The 20,897-nt window shown below is 46.2% G+C and overlaps 1 protein-coding gene across 1 annotated transcript in view; it reads right to left on the bottom strand.

The window, feature by feature from the left end:
• The window catches only part of DHRSX (dehydrogenase/reductase X-linked), a 308,329-nt gene that overhangs the window by 71,946 nt on the left and 215,486 nt on the right, over nt 1-20,897 (bottom strand). The window lies entirely within an intron of this gene.

Here is a 20,897-nt window from a genome sequence, read left to right as displayed (position 1 = left end):
CTGGCCATTAGGCCCCCAGGCCGGGCTTCACTAGGCCTCACTAGGCCACTCCATGTCTGGGCCGCCCTCCGTAGCTCCGCCCTCCGCAGGCCGTCGAGTCACCACCGCATCAGGCCGCCGCGTCGGGCCGCAGTTCTTCCTGGCCACCAGGCCCCCAGGCCGGGCTTCACTAGGCCTTGCTAGGCCTCTCCGCGCCTGGGCCGCCCTCCGCAGTCCCGTAGCTCCACCCACCTCCGATCGCCAAGCCATCGCTGCGCCGGGCCGCTGCAACGGGCCGCAGCTCTTCTTGGCCGCTAGGCCCCAGGCTTCACCAGGCCCCGCTAGGCCTCAGTTCTCCCCGGCCGCTAGGCCGCCAGGCTTCACCAGGCCTCGCTAGGCCCCTCCGCGCCTGGGCCGCCCTCCGCAGCATCGCAGCTCCGTTCGCCGCCCCGCCCAGCCAAACCTGGCGGTCCTGCGGTCCGGCACCCGTCCTCTTCGCTCGCCGACCCTCTCCTCTCACTCATTCCTGGCCGGCGAGCACCCCCGGACCTTCTTTGACACCCCCATCTCCGCCGACGGACCACCGCCGCTACGGAGCCACATGCATACTTACTGTATATAATTTTCTTTGCAAAAATTCAGAAGTGCCACTGTCTTTTTCTGGAATGCTTCTTCTCTTCATTTAATTTTATGGATAATCTGCTTTAAGTAGTTTTATTTGCAGAATACCAGAATCAATAAACCAACAAACCTGCCTGTCAGAACCCATTTATATTTAATTTCTATCTATCTCCTCTGATCTAAAACCAAATCTCACCTTCCCCTGGATTCTGCCATACTCCCAAGGGGGAGGGGGGATATGCCTGCAGGGTTATGGCTTTCACTTCCTCTATTTGCTACAATGTAACCTTTTGTTTATTGCCTCTGGGTCTGCTGCCCATTACAATGTAACAAATTGCCTCCTGCACTATGCATCTCTCTGAACTTTCTTCTCCCTAACCTGGCAGCTAGGAAAAGTGGGGGGGGGGGAAATACAAACATCCAGAACCTGGCTTATTTCTCCAGTCTCAAAAGTAGGTGTGAAGAGCTGTGGAACATCGTGCTACAAACGGAGCCGGACCGATGTTATCTTCCCTTTCCCACGATGGACTTAACACCTGGGGATTGGCCAGTCTGAACCGTCTGGATGAACTGTGGGGTGGGGTTTGCTTAGGGACCCTTTAAAGTATCGATCTGTAAAGAATCCCTCAGATCCTGTCTATTATGCCTGCTATCAATTACTCTTAATAAAAGTTTCTGTTGGAGGAAATTGTTTACAAGAGTTCTGCTTTCTTAAGATGTGGGACTGAAGTGGGTCCTTACACTGCCTCTTTTTTTAAAAAAAACTTCACTTATGTATTGGCCTTATTTTCTTTAAATGTGTTCACATACATATATGTGAACATGTTTATTTATAAATAAATTCCAGACAGCATATAGAAGGAAATATCCATGGCTATATTTACTGTCTGAATATCATGAAAGTATTTCTGCAACAATGGCTGAGCAGCCAGGCCTATTGTACTTATCAAGTTTTCTAGATATTTGTTCTAACCAGTGAGGAATTATGGCCCCCTTTATGACTGGTGTTCTTCAACTTTCAGAATTCCTGAACCAGGCTCAGGAATTCTGCGAGTTGAAGTCCACAAGTCATAAAAGGGTCATAGTTCCCACTCCTGCAATAAAATAAAATTATCTAAAAAGAGACTTGTTCTCTTTTCTGGAATGAATCCCTCCTAACTTCATACTATATTGACCCTTCAGGCCATATTGAATTAATTTGAAAGAGACCTTCTTGAAAAACAGCATAACCATATAAGTATGTATGATATGATTGTGAGCGCTGCTGGTTTTTCTAAGATGGGGTGGGGAACCTTGGCCCTTATATAATTTGTGGACTTCAAGAATTCTGGGAGTTGAAGTCCACAAGTCATAAAAGGGCCAAGTTTCTCCACCCTTTTGAAAATATTGCTTGCACTTATTTATCAACATTGCCACAGTTATTAAAAAAGAATTGCTTCCTTATATCACAAGACAGATTATACTGTATGTATGGTTGTTTTTTTTAAATAAATTGGTGACTTAATATAATACTTTGCAATGTTTATAGGTCACTTTTATCTATATGTTCTTTAGTTTCATGGTGATGACAGCACATATGAAATTATTATCTGGTTTATTTGTTCTGTAACTAAGTTTTCTTATATAGAGGTACACATTTTTTAAAAGATGTTTGCTTATCATCTTTCTTGACATGCAGACATTTCTCCTAACTGATATGTTCAATCACTCTTCTCTACCACTAGACGATAGCTCTAGATTTTTTTCTCATCTTTTGCCTTTTCTCCCTCCCTATCTGATCTTGCCTCTAATCCTATTTAAATTCCCATCTTCTATATTAGCTATTTTAAACCCTGCATATTATTTTTCACACTATCATTAATTTCTACAGCTTTGTAATCTTAAGAGCCTATGCATCATTCTTCTCCGTTCTGCTTCTGCTGCTAAGTACAAACAAATGAAGTTGGCTAGTTGTTTTTCCAGTTTATTTTCTTTCTTTCTTAATACAACCGTACGTTCTTGCCAGAATAAAAGACTGTTTACATAAGTCAGCCTTCTTCAAATCCTGGGTACAGTCTTTTTCAGATTCATTCTTTAATCTGGCTGGAATGATACAGGATTATAGTAATTCTATTTGTTTTGATGAGTTTTGGAAAATGAATAGATTAAAATATATCAAATTGTAAAAATGAAAAATTGGTCTTGTTTTTTTTTCCAGATCAAGATTGTTAATCTATGACTCCATATAACTCCATCAAGAGAGAGATATGGCAAGAAGCTGGGGCTGGCCACTTGTGGGAATGGCAAGATGTTTGACACCTCCAGCCTTAGTATTCATTTCTAAACCAAGTCACTAGAACTTTGCTAGACAGTAAGACTGTCCTCATCCATGAGTTGATTGTGAATGAGGAAGCAGTCTGGCACATATAACTAAGACCTGGATGAGAACCTAGATAGGATCCATGAAATGGGCCTTGTCTATTGCAGTGGAATGGCATCATTTAGAAATCTATAAATCCCCCACAGTGGCCTTATTTAAATGTAATTATTTGAATTCAATTGACTTGGGTTTTTTGCCCAATTCTGCCCTTAATTTTTGGAGTTTAGCTTCACAACTGTGCATTAATATCAATATGCACTTCTAAATGTATGGTTTACACATATTTATTGTGTTGAGGGGACTGGTCTGAATCCAGAGGCACTTAGCAATATTAACTGAAAAGAAGCAAGATTGGGCAGTGTGAAAGTTTGTATTTTGCTTTTTCTGGGTAACAAGCACAGAATACTTTTCATTTCAGATAAATACAGCAATATTTGGTACTTGAGTTTTCAAAGATTTAAAACTAATAACACTTCAAAGACATAAAGACAGCTTTTGAAGGCTGACACACTCAGGACATAAGTCTTTTTGATGCAAAATCTCCTATGCTTCTGAATTTATCATGTTCTTATAGTAAGAGTGCAACAACAAATACTAAGGCACAAGGTAGATTCAGGATATAATTACTAATTAGACCTCGAATTCCTTATATACGTAGGTGTCAGAATCCAATTATATTTCATTTCTATCTACCTACTCTGATAAAAACCAATTCTTACTCTCTTCTGGATTCTGTCATACTACGAAAGGGGAGGAGGGTAAGCATGGGGGTTTTACGACCCTCACTTCTTCCATTAACTACAAAGGCACCAGTTGTTGATTCTCTTTGAGAGTACTAACCATAACAATGCGGCCATCCCCTTTAATCCTACTCCCTCTGAAATTCTCCCCTTTGCCGGCAGTGGGGGAAAAGGGGGAAAAATGCAACGCCTGGGATCTGGGAAAAGAGAGAATGAGTGATCGTGCTGACGGAGCAGACTGACAATATATTTCCTGGACTTAACAACTAGAAATCTGCCAAATTGAATCGCCCGGAAGAACTGTGGGGTGGAGCTGCTTGGGAACACTTTAAAACATTGAATGGTGGGAGAAGATCCCCCAGATCCTGTCTAGCATGCCTGCAATCAGTTTCTCTTAATAAAGATTCCTGTTGGAAGAGACATTCCAAGAGTTCTGTCTTCTTAAGATGTAAATTGAGGTGGGTCCTTACATTAGACAGGATCTGCAAAATTAGTCAACCTGGAAGGGAGAACCGTGCCGGGGGACTTTGCAAAAAATACTATGTCAGACGACGAAGCAGGGAAGGGAGGAAGCCCCCAGGGAGGGAGCCGCTGCCCCGACTGAAAACCTACCAGATGTCGGGATCTGAGAGGTCAGATTCCTCAGGAGAAGAGGTGGTGGAGACACATAGCCACAAACCTTGGTGGTCAATGGGTGTTGGAAAGAAAGGCGAGTGGGAAAAGAAATCAAGAAAGGTGACCCTGAGACGGGGGGCCAACCAACCAGAATGGAAGCAGGAGATGGGGAAATCCCTGCACGCAAGCAAAGAGGAAGGAAGCTGGGCACCGCACTCAAGCTGGATCCTAGAGAAAGCTATCGATGTCAACGCTGCTAATATTGAATATTCTTGCTTTGACAAAATATGCAGAACTGTCTGGTATTTTTAGAGTTAATTCAGATGACAGAGAAAAGGGCGGAGATTAGTAAGGAAAGCCCGGGAAAAGGAACGGAAGTGAATCTTTGCCCTCCAGGTTAATTGGAAGATGTGAATCATGACCCCAAAATAGGGGAGGGGAAATGCCTGGAATGTTATGTGCAAAGGGAAGGGAAATTCAGATCTTGGCATCCATCATGTTGTGCTAACACGTCTCTACACTAATAAAGGCTTTTTTAGGTTAAACCATGCCTGAAAGTTCTATGAAATGTTTCATTAGTCAGACACATGACATCATGCCAAGATCCACAATTTTTTTAAAATTAATTAAGAGGTCCCAGACCTCGGTCACTATTTCTAATCTAAAGGGGATAGATGACAAAGATCTGGGGAAGATCTCATTATGGAAGGAGAAAGATGGCTTGAGGCCAGCACCTCAGCAGCAGCAGCTTCCCCAGGGAGTGGAGAGGCAGCCAGCCAGCCGGGGGAGAAAGAACTTTGGCAGATCTCCCAGCTGGGAGCAAAGACTTCAAAAGCAGAATGGAGAGATAACGAAGTTTTGGGTGAGTCGCTGGAAAGATTTAAAAACCCAGAGGTGAAAAGCAGAAATCAATTCCTGGAGAGAGGAGCCTATACCCCTCCCATAGCCCAGCAGAAAGCCTGTCAAATCCTGTCCTCCCATGCCAGGGACCCCAACCCTGAAGAGAGAGGGAATTCCAGTCTGAGGCATCTGCAGCAATGGGGAGATTGGGTTCCCCAGGAGATGGATGGTCAGCGATTTCGGAGCTTCCGACAACTAATAGAGGCCTTGCAACAGCTTGGGGTGGTGCAGAAGCCAGGAGATCAGCAGCTGGTGGGAGACCAACCACAGCAGGGAGATTGGCCACAGCCCTCGAACGTGCAACCCCTGGGCATAAATCTGCAGGCAGGATGGGGCCAGCAGCAACAGCCACAGTGGGGGCCCCAACAGCCTATAATTGCACCACTTTTCAGAGCAACCTTCGATGGAGACCCAGAGAAGCTGGTTTTTTTCCTCAACCAAGTGCGTTCTCATTTGAATTGCTGGGCCTATCTCTACCGGACCTGGGGGCCATGGTCGTTGTGATTGCGTCCAGCCTAGAGGGAGAAGCATCCGAATGGCTGAACAATTTATATAATGAGCAAGCCCCCAAATTGGAGGACCCCCACCTCTTCCTCCTAGGGCTGAGAGAAAGATTTGAGGACTCATCTATTGGTCTTAAAGCAAGAGAACAAATCCACAAAATAAAACAAGCCGGCAGGCCTGCCCTGGAGTACATGTGGGAATTTCGCAAAATAGCAGGTCGAATAGAGGGGTGGGCTGAACAATCCCTAATCCATCACTTCATCGAGGGATTAGATGATCACCTCTCTCAGGTCTGCATCTATCGAGCTGTACCTGATCAGCTGCAAGAATGGTACCAGGCAGCAGTGAAGCTAGACGTTCAGCTTGCCCACTATAAGAAGCCTCCCCCACCTGAATCCGAGCAGCCGCCAGAGCAACCCGGACAGCAATCACCCCCACGAAAACCTCCAACTACTGCAATGGCTGAGAGACCCAGACCACCTGCAGGCCCATCAAATAAGTGTTTTTGGTGTGGACAAGAGGGACATCGAGCGGCAACCTGCCCAGTCCCCTACCCCTGACTGCAGAGCAGACCGGAACCAGCGATGAGAAAGAAACCTACCCAGCAGCTAACGAGAGAGAAATCCAACCGGGTCACACAAGAACCTGTTGCCCAGATTACACCCCACACACAAGAGGATGCCGGGACTCTGGGTGGACCCGCCCCTGCTCTACTCTCCTTTGACAGCGACAATGAAGGAGAAAACAACCCAATGGTGAGTCGACAAATCCCGCCTTTTTCACTGGCCGCCAAACTTATAATCCCTAAGTCTGGGGCACAAATGGACTTAAATGTGCTAATTGATTCTGGATGCACCCGCTGCATTATTAGTCTGCCATTTGCCATGAAAATGGGCATACGGACAAAACAACTTTCCAAACCTGTGAGGTTTGAGCAAGCCGATGGCTCCCTGATGGGAGGGACTCTTGTCACACAAGTAACTGAGCCCTTACACCTAGAAATAGGTGTGCACTGGGAGTTTATTCACTTCCTAGTGGCTCCAAAAATGACTGAGACTGTGATCCTAGGGCTGGTGCCAGGAGCCAAACTCCCACGGCCAAGAATGTATGCTATGTCCCCCCTCGAAATGGAGGAGATGCAGCGATACGTGAATAAAAACCTAGCGAGGGGGTTCATAGAACGGGCCAAATCTACTGTGGGAGCCCCTGTGTTGTTCAAAGAGAAAAAAGATGGATCTCTTCGTCTCTGTGTAGACTATAAGGGTCTCAACGCTGTGAGTGTGGAAAATAAATATCCCCTCCCCCTCCTAAAGGACTTATTAACCCATCTGGCTAAGGGGAGTGTCTTCACTAAATTAGACCTGAGAGAGGCATATTACCGGGTGAGAATAAAAGAGGGAGGTGAGTGGAAAACTGCCTTCAACTGTCCTATGGAGAGCTATCAGTTCAAAGTCATGCCATTTGGACTACAGGGGCCCCCAGCCGTATTTATGCAGTTGATTAATGAGGTCCTACATGATCACTTGTACAAAGGGGTTTTAGTGTATCTTGATCATATCCTGATATACAGCACAAATATGACTGATCACATAAAGCTGGTGAGAGAAGTGTTAAAGAAACTATTGAATGCCAAGCTTTATCCTAAATTGTCGAAATGTGAATTTCACCAGACCCGATTAGATTATCTTGGCTACAGAATTACCAATGAGGGCATTGAAATGGATCCAGCCAAGGTGAAAGCTATAATCGAATGGCAGCCCCCAAAGACTCGGAAACTCCTGAATACAATCAGTGAAAGCAACCTATACCCCCTACCCCTCATGAAGGACATGTTATCACACCTCTCAAAAGGAATTTTTTTTACTAAACTAGATCTAAGGGAAGCGTATTACCGTGTGAGAATTAAGAAAGGGGATGAATGGAAAACCGCATTTAACTGCCCAATGGGTTGCTACCAATTCAAAGTTTTGCCATTTGGATTACAAGGGGCCCCCACAGTATTTATGCAATTAATCAACGAGGTACTAAGGGAGCACCTATTTAAGGGGGTCCTGGTTTACTTAGATGACATCCTTAGCTTCACCGAATCAAAAGAGGAACATGTCAACCAAGTCAGAGTGGTTTTAAAGAAACTGCGAGCCACCCACCTATATGCCAAACTATCGAAATGCGAATTCCACCAGGAAAGAATAGACTACCTAGGTTATCGCATATCCCCACAGGGCATTGAAATGGACCCAGAGAAGGTCAGAGCAGTATTAGAATGGGTACCACCTCGCACAAGAAAGCAACTGCAAAGTTTCCTGGGTTTCGCAAACTTTTACCACCAATTCATTCCCTCATTTGCCCAGATAGCCCTGTCCCTCACAAATTTACTAAAAACGAAGGGAGCATCCTCAGTAAAACCTAGCCATCCACTAAAATGGACAATGGAGTGCCAAGCGGCGTTTGAGAGATTAAAGAGACTCTTTTCTGCCGAACCAGTACTGAGGCACCCAGACATGGATAAGCCCTTCGTAATACAGGCGGATGCAAGTGATGTGGCAGTAGGGGCTGTACTATTACAAGAAAACGATGAAGGAGTATTGCAACCCTGTGCGTATACATCCAAGAAACTCACCGAAACAGAACAGCGCTGGCCCGTGTGGCCCGTGTGGGAGAAAGAGGCATACGGGTCATTACTCACATGGCGCCAGTTCCTGGAAGGCAATAAAATCCCTTTCCAGGTGTGGACAGACCACAAAAATTTGGAAGCCTTGAAAACACCATGGAAGCTCAACCCCAAGCAAGCCCGCTGGTCCCAGCATTTTCACCAATTCCACTTTACGCTCAAGCATTTGCCAGGGGGAAAGAACTTCCTGGCAGATGCACTGTCTCGCATGCCCCAATATAACAGCACGTGAGCCACCGACTCTAAACCGATGATGGTGGAATCACAACTGGCAGCGCCAGTAACCACCAGAGCCCAAGCTAAATTAAAACCACAGCTGGGTAGCCAAACCAGAATTGAATTCCGGAAAAGTTTGGAAACAGATGAATGGTTCCAGAAAAATAAACACGTGTGCACAATGAAAGACGGACTGCCTTGGGTAGGGGAAAAGTTATATATACCAACCACCCAAAGAGTCACATTCATGCAGCTTTGCCACAACACAAAATCAGCAGGGCATTTTGGATTTGTAAAAACATTACACTTAATTAAACGGCAATTTGGGTGGCCATCCATGAAAAAGGACATAAAAGATTGCATGGCCAGTTGTCCAAAGTGTGCAACTGCTAAGAGGTTGCAAGGGAAATCACCCGGACTGTTACAAACAGTGGCAAATCCCTCAGCCCCCTGGAGGGAAATAGCCATGGATTTTATAATGGAATTACCAGAAAGCAATGGGAATACTGTTGTCTGGACGGTCACGGACTTCTTTTCCAAGCAGGTGCACTTTATCCCTTGCCAAAAGATTTCCACCGCAAAAGCGTTAGCAAAACTTTTCGTGCAGCATATTTACAGATTGCATGGGACACCCCAACACATCATATCTGATAGGGGAGTGCAATTTACGTCTGCATTTTGGAAGGAATTTTTAGGGACCACTCAGGGACTGACATCTAGCCATCACCCGCAAGGAAATGGTCAATCGTAAAAATCGAACTCAGTACTTGAGCAATATTTAAGATGCTTTATTAATTTCAACAGTCAGATTGGATGGACCTACTCCCTTTTGCAGAAGTTGCCTACACTAATGCAGTCCACTCCAGCACAGGTTACACTCCTTTTCAAATAGCTACCGGTCAAAGTTTCAACCCCATGCCAGAACTAACCCCAAACAAACTGGCAATCCCATCACTGAAAGAATGGATGGAACAATTACAAAACACCTGGCCAATAGTTAGAAAAGCCCTAAATGAAGCTAGGCAAGCATACAAAGCACAAGCAGATTAAAAAAAGGGTTGAACCTACACCATTCAATATAGGAGAAATGGTGTACTTATCTACAAAATACCTAAAATCCCTACAACCCTGTAAAAAACTTGGACCAAAATATATAGGGCCTTTTCCAATTAAAAGAATCATAAACCCAGTAACAATAGAATTAGAATTACCCAAAAATCTTAGGCAAATACACCCAATTTTCCACTGTAGTTTGCTGAAAAAGGGCGTTGTCTTACCTGAACGCCTTTTCTCAGCACGGAGATGGATAATCCACCAATGGGACATACCAAAGCCTACTGTACCTGAGGGAGGGGAGCAGGCCGGTCCGGCGTGGCACTTTGAGATACTACCTGTTGGTAGTACCAAAGAAAGCCTCCGCCACGGCAAACCTATCAATCTTATAGTGCCGTATAAAAGGAGATGGTGAAGACCATGTGGCCGCCCTACAGACATCCTCAATGGACGCCTGAGTGGCCCAGGCCGCGGAAGTAGCGGCACTCCGGGTCGAGTGCCGGCTTGATATGCCCCCACAATACATGCCCTAATCCACCTGCCAATCGTGGAGGAGGAGACCTTCCGACCCCTGGAAGAAGGATGGACGGAGACAAAGAGGGCCTCTGAGTTGCGAAACTCCACTGTCCGGGAAATATAGTACCGGAGCGCCCTGCATACGTCCAATAAATGCCATTGCTGTTCCCGATCATACGACGGGTTAGGGCAGAAATCCGGGAGCACAATTTCCTGGGCCCTGTGGAAAAGGGAGTTGACCTTTGGAAGAAATGTAGGATCGAGGCGGAGGACCACTCGATCCTGGTGAAAGATGCACAGGTCATCCCAGGTAGAAAGCGCTGCCAATTCAGAAATGCGTCATGCCGATGTGATTGCCACCAAGAATGCCACCTTGTGGGACAGATAGTGAACGTCGCACGTTTTTAGAGGCTCAAAGGGAGGCTTGGTCAGGGCCCGGAGGACACGTGGCAGCTCCCAAGAAGGGTACCTGTTTACTACAGAGGGCCTGGTGTTAGCGGCCCCATTGAGGAATGAGCGGAGTAGAGGGTGCTGTCCCAAGGAGACCGCGGAGTCACAGGTGAGTACTGTGGAAAGGGCAGAGATCTGCCTGCGCAGTGTGTTTGGAGCCAATCCCCTCTCCAAACCCTCTAACAGATAGTTCAGGATATGGGGAATTGTAAGGTCTGAGAGTGACAAGTGTCAGACCGAGCACCACGAGAGAAAGTTCTTCCACGTGGCCTCGTAAATGCGGTTTGTAGAAGGGCGACGGGAAGCCTGGATTACTTTAATGACCCCTGGAGAGCAAAGCTCCTGTAACAAGATTGAGCGCTCAAGTGCCAGATGGCTAACTGGAGCCATTGGGGGTCCGGATGGAAAATGGTCCCCTGGCTGAGCGAGACCCTGTCCAGAGAAATCCTCCATGGATCCGCAAGGGAGAGACTCACCAGATCGGCGAACCAAGGTCTCCATGGCCAGTACGGGGCCACTAAGAGGATCTCCGCCTGTTCCCGAAGGAGCTTGTGAATGACCACCGGGAGGAGAGGAAGAGGAGGGAATGCGTAAAGTAGGCCCTCCGGCCATGGGTTCTGAAGGGCATCCGTTTGTTCCGCCCCTGGGGATGGAAACCGGGAAAAGAATTGAGACAGCTGGGTGCTGATCGGGGATGCAAAGAGGTCCAGCAACGGTAAGCCGAACCGGTGACAGATTTCTCTGAAGATCCTCGGGTGGAGACGCCACTCCGAGTGTTCTACCGTTGCCCTGCTCAGGAAGTCGGCCTGAGTGTTCGCCTCCCCCGAGATGTGTTCGGCCTTGATGGAGGCCAGATTGGACTCTGCCCAGGATCCCAGTAGAAGAGCTTCGGTCAATAAGGTCTGGGATCTGGTGCCCCCTTGCCGGTTTATATGAGCCTTGTCAGCCACGTTGTCCGTGAGGACCAATACGTGACGCCTCGTCACCTGGCTGTGAAAGTGTCAAAGGGCCAGATGTATGGCCCAGAGTTCCAGCCAATTGATGTTGTTCCGAAGGTCTGAGTGAGACCAACGGCCCTGTGCCCATTGTGAGCGCAGGTGCGCTCCCCAGCCGAACAGGCTGGCATCGGTTGTTATTACCAGCCAATCGGGCTCCTTGAAGGAGGACCTCTTGAGCATGGATGGTGAGAGCCACCACGTGAGGGAGCGCGATACTTGTAGTGGAAGTCTCACCCTTTGCTGAGAGGCGCTGAGATTCTGTCTCTGGAAGGGGAGCAGAAACCACTGAAGTTCCCTGGAGTGGAGCCTGGACCAGGGGACGATCGCTATGGTGGAGATCATCTTCCCTAACAACTGGGAGAGAATGGCCAACGTTACCGTTCGACTCCTGCATAATTGAAGGACTAACTCCCTTATGTTGTCCCGACGTTCTTGTGATAAGTAGACCCGGCATTCCACCGTGTCTATGATGGCCCCTAGGTGTAGCAGCCTTGTTGTGGGAACCATATGGCTCTTGGGGAAGTTTACAGAGAATCCGTGATCCTGGAGCAGCTTCACCACCAGATTGAGGTCCGCCAGGGTGGCCTGGGTGGACGATGACTGGATTAATATGTTGTCCAAGTAGCATTGGACTCTGACTGGTATCATCCTTAGGTGAGCTGCTAGGACCACCAGGATATTGGTAAATACCCTGGGAGCCGATGATAGTCCGAATGGAAGTGCCCTGTATTGAAAATGGCACCCCTTGAATGCAAACCTTAGAAACCGGCGGTGGGCGAGAGAGATGGGGATATGAAGGTACGCTTCCGTGAGGTCGATAGACGTCAGGAAGTCCCCTTTTCTTATGATTCCCAAGATGGAGCGGAGCATTTGCATCTTGAATTTGCAGTATGCAAGATGATAATTCAAGCCCTTGAGATCTAGAATGGCTCTCCATCCCCCTGACGTCTTGGGGATGACAAAGAGGATGGAATAGAACCCCCGACCTCTCTGGTCCGCTGGCACCGGTTCTATGGCTTGTATATTTATTAGATGTTGAACGGCTTCGTTCATCAGTCTTTTCTTTGTTAGATTTCGTGGATAGGGCCAAGAGAGGAATGGTTTGGAGGATTGGAGGTGAATTCCAGGGACAGACCGTGACATACGGTGTTTAGTACCCACGCATCTGTGGTGGTGGTCTCCCATTGGTAGGCAAAGAGAGAGAGTCTGCCCCCTATGGGAGGGACTGCTGGAGAGTCACCTGGAATGGCGGAATGGTCGGCCGTTCCCGCGAAAGGGCAGCTTGCCCTGAGATTGCTGTCTAGGTCTGACCGCCTGTCTGTCAGGCTGTCTATCCTGTCTGTCCTGCCTGGTCAGAAAGGGACGGATGGGTTGAGTGTAGTTGTACCTAGCTCCTGCACGAAAGGACTGTCTTCATGGGTAAGAATTGGACCGTTTGTTCGATCTCTTAAGGAGATGATTAAGGACCTTGCGTTTGTCCTTATTTTCGGTGAGGTAAAGATTCAGAGCGTCCCCAAACAGTTTGCCTCCCTGATAAGGCGCTGCTGATAGGCGCCACTTAGACTTAGCGTCGGCGTGCCAGTGTTTCAGCCAGAGCATACAGCGACCAGTGACGCTGGAAGTCATAGCCCTGGAGGAAAATCTGGTGGCCTGGAGAGTGGCGTCTAACGCATACTCGGTGGCCGCCACTATCTTGCTAAGATCCTGGTGGGTGCGGATATCCTCCGCTGGGATACGGGCCTGGAGCTGCCTTAGCCAGCGGTGGGCCGATCTGTTGAAGAAAGAGGCGGAGGTGGCCGCTCTAATAGCCCATGCAGCCGCTTGATGCGTTCTGCGATAGGCGAGTTCGCACTTACGGTCCTCAGCTTTGAGGGCCTCAGAGACGTCGCCGGGAATGACCGTGGATGATACTAGGGACCCTAAGGGCTCATCCACTGCGGGCACCTCCAGGGCCTCCTCCAAATCCTTAGCCACATTGTATAGCTTTTTGTCCGTATTACCTTGGAGGGGAAAAGAGGCTGGAGATGTCCACTGCTGTCGGACTGCATTTAGAAACATGGGAGGGCAAGGAATGCGGTGTTGAGCTGCTACCGGTTCAGTGAAGTTTGGGTCCACCTCTGATTCAGGGGAAGCAGTTGTTGTCGCTGATGAAGGATCGGGTCCGAGATGGGCTGTGGATGTGGCCTTGTGGAGCAATGGGACAAAGAAGGAAGGGTTGAAGAGGCCGCTAAAGGGAGGAGCTTCGGGGGGAGGCTCCTCCTCCTCAGACATCGGAATCCCCTGTTGCGAAGGGATGAGTCTTCCGAGCAGGTGGAACCAGATGGGAAAGAGGGAGCGTAGTAGGATTGAGAGACCCCCTGATGAGTAGGTACATGAGCGACAGCCGCTGGCCTAGGGGCTTGTGCTCTTGCCTCAAAAGCGCGATCCACCACTTGGGCAATCAGCAAGGCCAAACGGTCCTCTGTGGGGAAGGAGACTGGCTCACTCAGCCGGAGTCCGTCCACCGTAGGTGTGAAGGTAGCCTCGGGTGTCCCGTGTTGAGCCCGTGTAACAGCGAGTTGGGAAATGGGGTGAGCTCCGCCCATCCTACACTGTGGAGGGGAAGATAAGGGTTCACCTGTTGGCCATATCCCCAAGGGGGAGGTGGGGGGCCCCAGGGGTAAGTCAAAGGTTGACCCCTCGGCTTGGGGATTCTCCAACCTGGCTATTTTCTGTGCCTTTGAAAATTGCCTTTCTAGGGCTTGGTGTCTCCAGCTGGCCTGCTTTTCAGCTCTCTTGGAGGTCTTGGAGATGGGTCTGGTCTTGGCTTTGGCTGCACTCTTGCTAGCAACCTCCTGACTAGAGGATTTAGGATGCCTGGGAGTCGATGGAGACGGCAGAGCATCCTTTGCAGATGGCATGGAATCCTCCATTCTCTGCTAACACAGGGGTACGATGGGAGACCCCTGGTATCAGAGAGTATTAAGCACTGGATAAGAACAGGCACACTGTAAGGGGCGCCTGGAATCCAGATAGACTGCTGCGTGGATAAGGACAGGCGCACGATAAGGGGCGTCTGTAATCCAGCTATAGCTGTTGCGGATAAGAACAGGCGCACTATTGGGGACGCCTGGAATCCGGATAAGCTGCTCTGTGTATAAGAACACACGCACTACTGGGGACGTCTGGAATCCTGACAGAGCTGTAGCGGATAAGAACAGGCGCACTATAGGGGACGCCTGGAATCCAGATAAGCTGCTGTGTGGATAAGAGCAGGCGCACGGTAAGGGACGCCTGGAATCCAGATACAGCTGATGTCAATTTACAGGGCCCAGAATCACGCTGGGATAGGTCAACTATGAAGCAAGGTAGGGCCTAGAGACACCAAACCAGAAAGGAAGCTAGAGCAATAATGTGTATAATATTATAATAATGTGATGATGATGATGATGATGATGATGATGATGATGATGATGATGATGATAATAATAATAATAATAATAATAATAATAATAATAATAATAATAATAATAATAATAATAATATACTACCCCTGTGGCCTCCTGTGGATGAAGGGTGAAGATAAAGAGGGCTCAATGTCAGGTTGCAAGGCGAGTTCTAGGATGATTGGCTGCTTTGATGCTCCTTGAGGTATTAGGCCTCAAGTTAAAGGGGTCTTTCTAGTTCCCCAGAGGTAGGCCATCTCCAAAATGGTGGCCTTCTGATGCCAGTGGGTCCTTGAATACCGTATCCCCTACCGCCTGGGTCAGATCACCCCCAGGCCTAGTGCCTTTGCCAGTAACTTATTCCTGCCAGTAACAGAGAAGAATAGCCCACAAGGGAGGAGGAAGGATCCCCTTCCTCCGGTATTTCCTCTGTGGGGATGAAGTGATCAGGCAGGGGTCGCGACCACGCGGTCCAAAATGGCGACCGTGTGTGGTGGGGAGGAGGAAGAGGCCTAGCCCCTCCGCGGTCTTCGAAGAAAGGTCGTCCTGAAAACTTGCAAATTTGGCCGAGAAACAAAGAGCGGAGCCTTCTGCCCCTCCGATCCGCCGCCTAGCAGCTGATCGGCAAAGAAGGAAGCCTTCAGTCCCTCCAATCCGCCGCCTAGCAGCTGATTGGCGCTGGCTTTTCGCGCGCACGTGCGCCTTTGGGGAAGATCGCAAGAAAAAAAAACTCGAAGCCAAATAGAAGAGGACCGGGGAGATCGGGCACCAGTGGAAATTAAGCCTCCAGAGCTGCAGTCACAGCACTAAGAGTCAGATGCTTGGGGATCAGCTGGTGCAGATTTCTGAGGGAATCCTGGCTCGTCGCGACCAGCCTCCTTTGTCGGCTCTGGTTTCAGCCACCGGAGCTGTCAGTGAGGCAGATTAAATATCAGCTGGAGACTAACGAGCGTTAGTCCCCAGGCTGAATTCAGTAAGTTAAGGCTGGGAAGAAAAAAAGGGGGGGAAAGAAGGGTTTTAAGGAAGGAGCCCCTTCCTTATTAAGGATCCAATTCTTCTCCCCCCAAAAAAAATTGGGAACCCAGAGAAAAAAACAGGATGCTTTTGAATGGGGAAAGGGGTACTTACAGCTAGGAGATCAAATTCTGTGCTGAATACAGCACTGTTCGCAAGTTGGAAATGGAAAATCCACCAATAAAAACTGTACCTGCCTAAGAGCCAAAGTTATATGACTGTCCTGGGCAAGATCAAGTCAAGACTGGGATCTATGGTCCAGGACGGGCATGGTAACTTTGGCTGACTTGATCTGATTGGGCAGGAACACAGTCTAAACCCATTGGTGGATTATCCATCTCCAGTGCTGGAGAAGAGAAAAGCAGTCACCCTTACAGCCAAAAATCCCCACCACCACCACCTCCAATCATGGTGGAAGGAGAACAACACTTCGAGATAAAGGAAATCCTAGACTCTAGGCGATATCATGGGACAACTCAATACCTAGTAGCATGGAAACACCTCCCCGCCTCACAAAACGAGTGGGTCCTTAAACGTCATGTCAGAGCCCCGAAGCTATTAAAGAAGTTTCATACAGAGTATCCTAACAAGCCAGACTAACTTTTATACCAGTTTTGTTTTCCTTACAGGTGGATCTCTCTTATTTTTAAGGGGGGCAGGATGTCAGAATCCAATTATATTTCATTTCTATCTACCTACTCTGATAAAAACCAATTCTTACTCTCTTCTGGATTCTGTCATACTACGAAAGGGGAGGAGGGTAAGTATGGGGGTTTTACGACCCTCACTTCTTCCATTAACTACAAAGGCACCGGTTGTTGATTCTCTTTGAGAGTACTAACCATAACAATGTGGCCATCCTCTTTCATCCTACTCCCTCTGAAATTCTCCCCTTTGCCGGCAGCAAGGGAAAAGAGGGGGGAAATTCAACGCCTGGGATCTGGGAAAAGAGAGAATGAGTGATCGTGCCGACGGAGTGGACTGACAATATATTTCCTGGACTTAACAACTAGAAATCTGCCGAATTGAATCGCCCGGAAGAACTGTGGGATGGGGCTGCTTGGGAACACTTTAAAACATTGAATGGTGGGAGAGGATCCCCCAGATCCTGTCTAGCATGCCTGCAATCAGTTTCTCTTAATAAAGATTCCTGTTGGAAGAGACATTCCAAGAGTTCTGTCTTCTTAAGATGTAAATTGAGGTGGGTCCTTACAGTAGGCAGGAATCATTATTCTATTTGGCAAAATGTAATTTAATCTATAGCCAGCCAGTTTGGTGTAGTGGTTAAGACATCAGGCTAGAAGCTGGGAGAATGTGAGTTCTAGTGCTGCCCTAGGCACAAAGTTAAATGGGTGACCTTGGAATAGTCGCTTTCTCTCAGTGCTAGGAAAGAGACAATGGCAAACCATTTCTGAAATCTTGCCGAGAAATCTGCAGAGACTTGTCCACCAGTTTTGAAGAATCAGACACAACTGAAGCAGAAAAAAAGAAAGAAATCTCTATCATAGTAAAATACAAAAATGGAAACATATGAAATCAATAATAACTATTCATAGAATAAATTATTGAAATTAAGGATTGCTCTTAATAAGCGGAGATGCAATGTTTTATTATATTATCATTCTATTGTCATATATTGTCATACAAAAGGAGCTACTAATTACTTGCCCATCCTAAAAAATCCGGAGTTAAACTCTTATGAGGCAATGCTGCTTCTTGTTTTCCCACTTGAAAGAAAGCACACTGTAAGATCAGAATGATCTTATGAAGAAAATTAATCCTAATGGCCTAGCTGAAACTTAAGCAGTGTGATTAAAATGGAGTTACTTGAGCTTTTAGAAGTGCAAGATTGTTGCTTAGATCTCAGACATGTAGCTTGTTCTTAGGAAGTCAGCCGTAACCACAAGCAAAGGAAATACAAAAATAAAGATAGAGCTTATGCTAGCAAAAGTAGGTCATGGTTAATACAACAGGTATAGACACACAGGGTTTTTTCCTGGGAGGGGAAAAAGAAATGTATTTTGTTTAGGCGCTTCGGATTAGCTGATCAGGATGAGCAGGTGGGCTGTTGAGTGCGATAGGGGTGGAGGGGAACCATCTTCATGAGAGGTTATAAATATATGCTTTTTAAAATTGTGTGTGTGGCATTTTCTCCTGTGTGAGTTAAGTTCACCAACTTTTGCAAAAACTTTATACAAATAAAACTTTGTTCTTGGAATTGCAAGTAAGTTTGTTTGTCTTTCGGACCTTGAGCCACGTCCCAGAAAACACACAATTTCAAAAATATAAAGGATCTAAATGCAAAATACAGTACTTCTTTTGAAGTAAATGATGGACTTTTGTAACAGGGCAAAGAGAGCTATCTATTAGAAGAATTTTTAATCTGGAATTAATGTGTATAGAATTACATTATTCCTGTTTGTGTGTGTGTATCTGTGTGTGTGTTTAAAGTCAGTAAAATAAAATGATGAGCTCCGGGATGTAAGAAAAAAAGGCTTCTTTATTGCTAAGCTTTCGTCAACAAGCTGTTGACATCATCAGAGCAAAGGGCTAAATGACAAGGGAGCATGTGCATACATTTACATAACAGTTAAAAATGGTTACAGTATGGCATGTGCATATAACATGCTCATAAAAAGCTTGCTCGCAAAAAGTCACATTGGTAACAGCAAATACATGGAAGTCAGTCTCCAGACTGCGAGCGGGAGAACAGCTTTTGAACCCGCTAACATGCTGACAGGTGCGAGACGATTAAGAGCATTACGGCCGATTAAAGCAAGCAGACCCGTGACTCGCTCAAGGAGCAGGGCGCAGAAGCAGCCGGCTATATAAGTAAAGTCCCGGATCCTTTACTTTCACTCTGACAATGTCAGTAGTTTGGCCGACGAAAGCTAAGTGGTTTTTACATTAAACAGTCTTGTTTATACTTTCATCCTGGTGTTTGATTCTTTCTTTGTTTTCCTAACATGCATACACCCAGGATTCATATTTTTAATGTGATTAAAGACACACACACATATATTTTTGGGATGCGAGGGTGGGCAAACCACTTACATGTTTCACGAGGGCATCTGCTTTCTCTCCCTACAGGTCCAATCCCACAGCACCTGCACGCGATGGAGCGAGACGAACCTCCTAGCTGCACTTCGCGCAAAGAACCCAGCCAGCACATGACTGCATGCGGCCCCATGAGATTCTCGTGCCGAACAGCTGATAGGCATGACGGAGCTTACGCGCCAAACAGCTGATAGGCACGACTTTTGAATTTCATCCGGAGACTGACTTCTGTGTGTATGCTTTTACCAATGTGACTTTTTGCAAGCGAGCTTTTTATAAGCATGCTATACGCACATGCCATACTGTAACCGTTTTAACTGTTTTGTCAGTGTATGCACATGCTCCCTTATCATTTAGCCCTTTGCTCTGATGATGTCAACAGCTTGTTGATGAAAGCTTAGCAATAAAGAAGCCTTTTTTCTTACATCCCGGCGTTCATCAATTTATTTTACTGACTTTAAATGTCCACACCTGGGCTCCAATATTTAAACTTATTAAAGACACACACACACACACACACAAACACACACACACACATACACACACACACACACATATATATATATGTGTGTGTGTGTGTATGCAGTTTCAGAGATATGAAGTAAAGAAAAAGCTGTACAGCTAAATTACACATTAATTTAACTACCATTAAATCTTGTGCTAAGCCAAAGCTTTGCAAAACAAAATGAAGACTTTCAGTTTTTGAAAGCAAGGAAATAAATATTTACATGAGTTGAAGATTTACAACACAGTTCAAAAACTACTCCCACATTCAAGGACAAAATACTTAAAATTGTGTGTTCTAAATATATTTGTTTCATTAATTTTTTGTAAGTCAAGAAAACTAAAATGATAGATACAGAAGAAAAGGAGAACAATGATCCAATTCCTCCATTCTGAACAGCATCCCTAAATGAAATCTATGTATGTTGCAATTAAAGAGCACTATGTCTAATCTGAGTGTTTTCTGAATGTGCTGATTTTAACTTCCAGAATGCTGAGCCATTGCTGCAAATTACAGGAACTGAAGTACATACATTAGGAAGACACCCACTGTGGGATCCTCAGTAAAGCATACTTGTACATAACTATTAAAGTTCCAAATGAACTGTGAAGTTCCTATATAAAAACTGGGCTCAGACTAATACTTCCTGGAAAGCTATCTTTATTCCCACCTGCGTCCACGAGTAAACCTCTTCTGAAACTACAGAAACATTTTAAAGCAAAGAGTGATGTTATTGTGATTCAAAGAAAAAAGCAAAAAACCACTGGAGATGCAGATGTCTCTGAGTGTGGTTTAAAACCAATCTCTATACTTCAGCCAACAGATCATGACCCTGGCCAAGCACTTTGTGTTCTACAGAAAGCAAACCCTTTTTCTAACATACAGTTTGAATTGTTTCATTCCATTAAGGTTTAATGCTACTTTCCACAATACGTTTTTGCCCCAGTGTTTTAGGACTATTATTCATCATATGCAACTCCAAATAATAACTAGAATAAGTGATAAATTTTCTGCAATAGCTTTACCAGTATGAATTGAACTGTAACATTATGTGACCTAGCTGTTGAATTATGAAAATAGTAATCAGTACAGTAAATTGAAGAGGAAAGGTAATCTGTAACTCATGAGCAATATGTTTTCACAATGGACTGCTATAAACCATGAACAAATTTAAGCATCCCAACTGTAATTTATATATACTTATACCAATTTGTAAAGTATTCTCATTCCAGAATAAAACTAGATCCTTGTCACTTTTATTATCAGTCTTATGA

The sequence above is a fragment of the Protobothrops mucrosquamatus genome, unplaced genomic scaffold (assembly GCF_001527695.2).
Source record: "Protobothrops mucrosquamatus isolate PMUCROS unplaced genomic scaffold, P.Mucros_1.0 scaffold_199, whole genome shotgun sequence".
Lineage (NCBI taxonomy): Eukaryota > Metazoa > Chordata > Lepidosauria > Squamata > Viperidae > Protobothrops > Protobothrops mucrosquamatus.
This window is presented reverse-complemented; position numbering and strand designations above follow the sequence as displayed.